This window comes from Monodon monoceros, unplaced genomic scaffold, assembly GCF_005190385.1.
Source record: "Monodon monoceros isolate NGI ecotype Baffin Bay Population unplaced genomic scaffold, NGI_Narwhal_1 Super_Scaffold_1, whole genome shotgun sequence".
In the NCBI taxonomy this organism is placed as follows: Eukaryota; Metazoa; Chordata; class Mammalia; order Artiodactyla; family Monodontidae; genus Monodon; species Monodon monoceros.
The window spans coordinates 45982942-45991882 of NW_021703765.1; the positions used below are offsets into that span (position 1 = coordinate 45982942).

The window sequence follows — 8941 nt, forward strand, 5'->3', positions numbered from 1 at the left end:
TTCTCGCGGGGCTAGGGGATTCTCGCGGGGCTAGGGGATTCTCGCGGGGCTAGGGGGTTCTCGCAGGGCGGGCGCGGCTGCGCAGCTCCTGGCTCCAGACTGCAGTGCCGGGTGCAGTGCTTGGGCACACAGCCTGCCACCGCCATCTTGGGTTGAGGTGTCTCGCGCACGGCCTCTGAACACGGTCTGCTGAGCTGAGCTGTCGGAGCAGCCATTTTGCATGAGGAAGTCTGGTCTGAAGGGCCAGGTGCGAGGCCTCTGCCAGCAGCATCCTATGAGCCACTGAAACTAGCCTAAGCGCAAAGGAAAAAAAAAGGTTAGAGTTTATTACCCAGATTCTATTTCTGTTCCCCGGAAATTGTTAATCATCTTTGCTGGTGACAAATTTCTCCTCTGCCTTTTGCCCTGCTCCTCATTCTCGAGGGACGCTGAGGGGCGCAGGTGCGTCTTATGTAACCGCTGCCTGCTGAGTGTGGGCGTCGTCATAACCGCGGGTGGAGGAGCAGACCTTCTCAGCTGCCTTTAGATTTGTTTGTTTGCCCCCAGACCTCAGCCCTCACTGCTTGTTTCTCTGAGCGACCACCATTTGTCTAACGTTTTGGCGACAGGGGATGCCAGAAAATTTAGGATGCATGGCCCAAATATTAGGAAAGGAATAATGGCCACATGTCAAATTTTTCCTAAAAATGCAGGTATCTCGATCTTGTCGCCTGTACGCGAGTGTGCCCTGGTGTCGAGGCTCATTGCCGGGGCCTGAATATCCCTGGTGTATTGTAGTTTTTGTTATCTTGTTGTTTTTCAGAAGAAAAGCTTCAGGTAAATCAAACACAGATACCAGGTCCTGTGGACGTAGAGCGGCCAGCAGGGTATAGGGATTGGGGACCACTGGATGTATATCCTCAGGTGCTTCACTGACTGCCTTGAGGTCCTTTACCACCCGGTACTCCCCAGTACATTTCTTTACGGGGAGATTGGGGAGATGACAGGCTGGCCTGATCTAACAAGGTCCTGGTAAGTTAGGCAGTGCCCAATAAGGCCTCCTGACAAAGGGGGTGCTCTTTTCTGTTGGCCATATATGTCCGGGGTTTTGATGGACTATCATGGGATTGGCTCCTGCAGCTCAGCCCGCCCGTCCCTGGCCTCAGACCTCGGGATTTCCTCCAGGGAGATGGACTTGCTCTGTCTGAGGAGGTTTGCTCTCAACCATTAATGTTATCATCTTGTGCCCTTTGTCGAAGGGGACACCAATCTCCAATTTGTACAAACAGGAAGGAATGGCACTGTAAAGGCTCTAAGAATGCCTGTTCCTACGCTTTCTCTGATACCCCCTTAGTTTTACAACCCTTGTGACTGGGTCTGCTCGATCTGGTTTTCAGAACCCAGTAAGTGGCACTGGTGTCGACTAAGAATTCAACAGGCTTTCCCCTACGTCCAGTGTCAGCTGGGGCTCCTTGGAGGTCAAGTGGCGTGCCAGCTTAGGAGCCCCCAGCCCCGTCACTCTTAACCTATTTGGACCATCTGTGTTCAAGTGTAGTGGCTGGGATCTGTCATTTACATCCCCCTTCGGGTCGGCGAGGGCATTCTCTTTCCCAGTGTCCCTCTTGTTTACATATGGCGCATGATTGGATCCAAGTTTCCTTGGCTTCTCTCCTTTGATGGGAGCCAGGAATTACTCACTGGAGTCAGGAATCTCTGTGGGTGGTTAGTCCAGATTCACATGCTGACTGGTTGACATTGGAGGGCAACAGCCAGTGGGTAGGCTTGCCTCTGGGCTTTTTTATCCTCCTCTATGTCTTGTTATTTTTTTTTTAACATCTTTATTGGAGTATAATTGCTTTACAATGGTGTGTTAGTTTCTGCTGTATAACAAAGTGAATTAGCTATATGTATACGTAAATCCCCACATCCCCTCCGTCTTGTGGTCACCTATCCCTCTATCCCACCCCTCTAGGTGGTCACAGAGCACTGAGCTGATCTCCCTGTGCTATGCAGCTGCTTCCCACTAGCTATCTCTTTTACATTTGGTAGTGTATATATGTCCATGCCACTCTCTCACTTGGTCCCAGCTTACCCTTCCCCCTCCCCATGTCCTCAACTCCATTCTCTACGTCTGCGTCTTTATTCCTGTCCTGCCCCTAGGTTCTTCAGAACCTTTTTTTTTTTTTTAGATTCCATATATATGTGTTAGCATAAGGTATTTGTTTTTCTCTTTCTGACTTACTTCACTCTGTATGACAGACTCTAGGTCCATCCACCTCACTACAAATAACTCAATTTCGTTCTTTTTTATGGCTGAGTAATAGTCCATTGTATATATGTGCCACATCTTCTTTATCCATTCATCTGTCAATGGACACTTAGGTTGCTTCCATGTCCTGGCTATTGTATGTCTTGTTATTAAATACCTGGTAGGCAACCTTGACCAGGCGAGAGGTAGGAAGTTTATGCCTGATATCGGGGTGGGGGGGGTGCTTAGGGAAATGAAATATGACCTCAGGATTGTTTTCCCTTCCAATGACTCAGGGTCAGTGGTAGGCATTCCCTAGGTGCTCTAGGATTGCCAAAGGGTTTCCATTGGCTTCTGATTGATTTCCTTTATCTCATTCCAATCGACAGTTTCTTTCCTGCTGCCTAGATTCCCTTTTAGGATCAAATTTTTATAATGGGTTGGCCTCTGTCTTCTACTCCCTTCTCCATTGTCTCAGTGGTCCCAGTTGGGTTTGTTATCTGGGATCACTTGATGCCCTAGTCTGAAAATAGCATGAGGCTCTGGATGTATTTTCTTCCCTCAACACCTTACTATGAATTTTCCAGTTATACAAACCTGGATGAGCCCTCCTTCTCCACTGGGGACCTGCCTCAAAGGGAGTACTTTTCCTGGTGGGTTGTTGGACCTGGCTGGCAATTAGTAGACCCATTGACGGGCCACGTTTCCCCATCTTTCAGCTGGTATTGGGGCCAAGCTGTGTTATACAGGAAGATTAAATGTTTTGGGGTCAGGCAATGATACCTGAAAAACTTCCAGTTCTGCAAGATGCATCCTCATGGGCTATCCTTCAGTACGTTGAACGTTTGTTTCCTATACTTAGATGTCCTGTTGTGGATTTGTTTCCGGGTACCGAACGGGTCACTGGAGTGATTTGTTGGCATACAAATACCACAAGATTTGACTCAAATAAGATTTCTGATTTGGGAAATTTGGCACGAGCAACAAACTGTTAATGGATTCCTCAAGAGACCCAATAGACATGGGCTCTGATACAGTTGGGGGTTTCCCTTGAAGTTATAACAGCCTGTGGTTGACATAGTCCTTCCTCAGTCAGAATGTCCCACAGGAGGTTAGACAGGATGGCCTCTGGGCCAGAGCAGCTTAGCCACGTTAGTTCCCGACCAACTTGGTCCATTAGGGAGTGGCATTGCTGTCTGAGGCAGGACAGCTTTTGGCTGAAAAGGAGTTTTTGGACTTCCTGCTGGCTGAGAGCTAGAAGCACGAGGGAGGCCCGTGGGGTTCTCACTAGATCATTGGGGCAGCTGGTATTCTGTGCTGATCTCAGGAGGAGAGCCTGCAGAACCTCGGTTGATAAAGAATCACCTAAGGTCCCCCTCACAAGCAGAGGGAGGAGGAGAGTAAGGGCGGTGGGTGTTTCCTGTTCTTGCCAGCAGCTCACAGGGCTTCCCGATAATGGGCTTCCTGGTCTTTCAAGGAGCTCAGAGGGCTCCCCAGCCCAACTCAGAGAAACTAGTGCTGACCAGCAGAGGTCAAGTCACTGGTTACGTACCTACATTGGGATCTTTTCGTCCCCGGGTGTCCTCTGGTGCCTTTTCCTAAACTTGAATCTAGCGTCCTCGTTCCGTTTTGTCAGGTGGCCTCATGACCTGGGCCTTTTCCTGGTCTTGCCTCTTGGCTCATGGGGCTGGCCACTTTACCAAACCAAAAGTGACAATGGAGAATAATGATAATGATGCCTGAAGGTCAGCGAGGAGGGCAAAAGCCCTGGTGCCGCCGTTACTGCCTTATACAAGGGTCAAAAGAACAGCACTAATGGCAAGACAGCAGGCAGGACTGCCGTGGCTCCCTCTCATCCACAGATCCCCACCGTCCCCGGGCATTGGTACTGTGGGAAGGCCAGCCAGAGGCAGCGGGACGACATGTGTGAGTTTCACTCTCGGATCTCCAGCGATGCCACAGTGTAATCCCCTCAAGGGAATACAATCCAGATTACTCTGGGGGCTACACTCTGTGTGTTCCACGCCTGAGTATCGAGTTGCTGGGCAGAGCTGCTCTGAATTCAGCCGAAGGCTGCCCCTGTTCTACCCTGTCAGAGTATCCTCAAAGACCAGAGTCCATCATCCTTACACGAACTGCCCCAAACCTCCACTGTCCTCCTGCTAGAGCTGGAGTGAGCCCAGAACCTAGTGAATAGGCCTAGTGGATAGGTGTAGGTGAAAAAGCCACTGTCTGTCCCATCTGGGGCATCAAAATTTGTTACTGACCCTTTTGGGCACCATCAAGTGTCCCCTTGCCCAGTGTCATTTGAGCCAATAGAACGAGACCGGGTTCAGCTCAGAAACAAAGGAAAGCAAAGAATGGAGAGGTGCTGGCTCCAGAGCTAGAACACTTGCTCTCCCCAACAGGTGTGGGCTGCTTTATAGGGATCTCGTGGTGGGGATGGGGGTGGTGGTGGGGAATTGCAGTGCCAGGTGCAGCCTCTCTGCACACAGCCCACCACCACCATTTGAATCGAGGTGTCTTGCACAGCCTTCTGAACTTGGCCAGCTGAGCTGAGATATCAGTGTGGCCATTTTGCAGTAGGAACTGTGATCTGAAGTGCTGGGTGAAAGGCCCTGCACTCGACTTCCTGTGAGCAAGTGAAACTAGACTAAGCATAAAGGGAAAAAGAAAGATGAGACTTTATTACCAACATTCTATTTTTATTCCCTGGGACTTGTTAATGGACTTTGCTGGTGACATTACGATTCCTGAAATATCATTGTTACCTCACAACCAACCAATCAGAAGGTAGTCATGTACCCCGCAGTCCTCACCCCAAATGTTGCCTTTAAAAATCCTTCCCTGAAAGTTACTGGGGAGTTTGGGTTTTTTGAGCACGAGCTGCCCGTTCTCCTTTCTTGATGCCTGCAACGAATCTTTCACCACAACCTGGTGTCAGTAGACTGGCTTTGTTTTGCCAATTGGGCAAAGCAGACCCAAGCTGAGTTCAGTAACACCACTATGAAATCACTATGGCTCTGCTGGAGCCAGTTCCTCCCTTTTCTTCCTCCAAATACATCAGGCCATATGCTCTTTTAAGAATTGTGGGCACCAAGTGAAACTGTGAACACCTTAAAGGGAAAGAATGATACATTTGACCAAGAAACAATTTAAACCATTTTGTGTCAGAAAAAAAAGCAACACATTAAATAACATTAAAAAAACCTTGATAAACTTGGGGGGAAAAACTTGCAATTTATATGATTAAGGGTTAATATACTTATTTAAGAAGCTTTGTAAATCAATAACAAAAAGATAAATTCCAGTAGAAAAACAGGCAAAAGAGAGTAGGCAGTTTATCAGATAATAAACACAAATGGATAAAGATTAGTTAATTTCAAATTAAAATAATAGTAAGATACAATTTAAAATTTTTCAGATAAGTGAAGTTTAAGAAGAATGCCAATTCTTGTTATTGGTAAGGGTGTTGGGAAACAGCACTCAAAATCACTGCTGGTTTTTGTTCTTTCTGGAGGGCAACCTCAAAAACATGCACACTCTGTCACTGTACAATTCTGTTTCTAAAATTTGTCATTAGAAATCAATCAGAAATATATACAAAAATGCAAAGATGCAAAGGCGTATTCATTGCAGTGCAGAGATATTCATTGGAAAAACAAACTAGAAACTATCCAAATTTTCAACAAGAATGATGATATATATATATATATATATATATATATCTCACCATTTTTTGCTGAACTGTTACTACAGAATACTACGTGGCAATTAAAAATGAGGTGAAAAAAATAATAATTGACATGGAAAGGAGTTTATGCAAAAACAGTATATACATTATGGTGCCAGTTTTGAAAAACAAATACGTGTGTACATGTATTTTGTAATTCTGCAAAAGTAAAAAAAATATCATGGAACCATTGTAATGAAGGAGGCTGCACTCAGCTGGGTATCAGGACATTTATATTCTTATGTTGACTTTAACTCATTGCATGTTTTTTAGGGTACATCTCTTCTCTTGGTCTCAGTTTCCTCATTTCTAAAATGGTCAGTGTATTAGGCTGAATAACGGCCCACAAAGATAGCAAGTCCTCATCCATGGAACCTGTAAATGTTACCTGAAATGGAAAAAGGTCTTGATAGATGTGATTACATTAATGATTTTGAGATGAGGAGATTATCCTGGATTATCGTAAGTGTAATCCTTATAAATGTGTCCTTATAAGAGGAAGGCAGAGGAGGATTTCACACAGAAGAGGAAGAGGCACGGTAACCATGGAGACTGATATTAGAGTGATGTGGCCACAAGCTAAGCAATGCTGGCATCCACCAGGAATAGTCAAGGAACAGATTCTCCTAGAGCCTGGGAGGGAGCACAGACGTGCCAACATGTAGATTTTGGCCCAGTGATACTGATTTTGGATTGACAGCCTCCAGAACTGTGAGAGAAAAGAATTTCTTTTAAAGCCATAGAGTTTGTGGTAATTTGATACAGCAGCCACAGGAAATTTATACAGGTAGTTTAGAACAAATTATTCCTAAAGTCTATTTTGTTTTAAAAGTGTTAGAATCATACAATTTGTTTTGTAAAGTGGAGGGAAAGTAAGGGATAAATATTTCCGTGCAATAGTTTGGCTACCCCTATTGTATGTTTCTTCTTCTTTTAAAATAGAAGTGAAGGAAATTAAATATTACAAATCCAAAGTTATCTATGGGAGGGAACAAATAGTATTATATTAACTTATTTTGCAGAGAACTAAATTGTGCTGTGTTATTATAAGTAATTTTATGGCCAGCTTCTTTTGTAGGTACTTGTAGACCATATTTAGCTACATCTAAACAAATTGGAAAATGGTGAGAATAAACATAAAGAGAGTCATCTTCAGAGTAGTTTTTGGAGTTCTATGCTCATTCCCTGAATCTTTGGTGGCAAGGAAATTTTTCATTTGGTGCTATGTTGGGGCCCATGAATCCTTATGAAGTGGTCTTGTGGAGTTATGTGGAGGAATGTGAATGCGTTTAGTCCCAGAGATAATTGTAGATAGAAGTCATAAACCTGGATATGCCACTTTTAACAGTTTCACTAGAATTTTGTGTTATGATAGGAACTTGTAGGCACGTTAATGTTGGTGTACAAATGTAACGTGTATTTTCCCTTCCTTTTAGATTTACTTGTATGTGTAATACTGGGTCTAAAATTATTGTGTTAAAACAGTATAAATTGAATGCTTACTACTGCATTCTCCAATCTTGGCTTTTTTACATTCCAGTGTGTCTTAATTATTATCTTGGCAGGTATTGCAAAAGTATTAAGAACAAGATGTTAAAAATTGTGATCCGTTCTGGCTCAGGTCCCATGACAATAGGTACCAACTGAATTCCAGACTACCAAGGGAGGAATTGTAAAGAGGTTGTCCGAGAACTGGTTTGGTAACCCTTAGCTGGTCACCCATCTCCAACCTGTAAGAGCTGTTGAAGAGACTAAGAGCAGAGTTGGAAATAGGAAACTTTGGGAAAAGTTAGGAAGTTAGAAAGGGAGAGGAGGAAGGGGTGTTTACTCTCATCTCATGCCTGTGGAATGATACTGCCTCAGGACTGACCCTAGTTGCTTGCTTTGGCAGAAGGGGGAATATTGGTACTGGGTAGGAGACAGGCTATACACTCAGAATTTGTGAAACAACAAATGCTATTGGTTTCTCTGGAACCAGTGTGGGCCGCAAAATAGAACTGGTATAGGGTTGTCCAAGATCTGCCCCAAAGGTCCAGCTGGAGGGGCGAGGAGACCTTGGCAGGAAGATTCTGGGGGAGTACAGACAGATAGCAGTTGAGGGAGAAGGTGTAAGTTCTCAGCCTAATATGATACCTTCTCCAGAATGTCGGCATTGCAGGTAAGAGGTCCTCTACTGCCCAAGAACCCACTGAAGAGCCCAGGAGAGGGAGTCAGCTATGCAAGTCTTCCAGAAAACAGTGTCACACCATATTGCTGCTCCTACCTCTCTTACTCTCCCACTCCCCTCCAACCCTGAGAGGTCTGAGGGCCCAGCTAGAGCTGAGTTGGGAATGGTGGGGAGGAAAGGGATAGTGCTGGTAGGGTAATAAAGAAGTCATCATGCTCATCTTTGTCACTGTCAGTGTCCAGCCTGAATCAGGCCAAGCTGCAGAACGGAAGAACATGTAACTTTAAGCATTGTTGGAAAATTTAACAAGTATCAGAGAGTGAACATTTTATTAATGAACTGAGATGGGGGGACCAGAATCACCAGAGGAATGTTTCTTACCTAAGAGTATCGAGAAAAGCTCTTGAACCTGCCCTAATTTTCATCCAAGGAGGTGGGAGAAACTAGCTTCAGACAGGGCTAATTTGAAGGACAGTGGGAGACAACATAGTTGTTTTATGCCCATCAGTCCTATTTGTTCGAATGAACAGTTTAACTTAATACATTAATTTATTAATCTATTAATAAATTGCCTTTTTACATCTAGAAAAAGTACTGCAAAACCAAATAAAAATAATTGTGTTAAGTTCTTAAACCTTGTGAGTTTAAGACTTTGCATATGTTACTACAGAACATGTAATCAAGGTAATATGAGAACATGTTTGGCTGCCCCCAAATATGCCATAATGGCATTGATTAATTTGAATTAAAGTTACTCAAGAAACAGTCAGTGCAAAAGGGACACTCTGACCCTCCTCTCTGTTTCCTTGAAAGC

General features: G+C 44.6%; 1 long non-coding RNA gene across 1 annotated transcript in view; it reads left to right on the forward strand.

The window, feature by feature from the left end:
* The first annotated feature begins 110 nt into the window (after positions 1-110).
* Positions 111-8941, forward strand: part of LOC114892104 — a 331941-nt gene continuing 323110 nt past the window's right edge. The window contains exon 1 of the long non-coding RNA XR_003792679.1: positions 111-316. This is a non-coding gene — a long non-coding RNA (uncharacterized LOC114892104). The remainder of the gene's footprint in view (positions 317-8941) is intronic.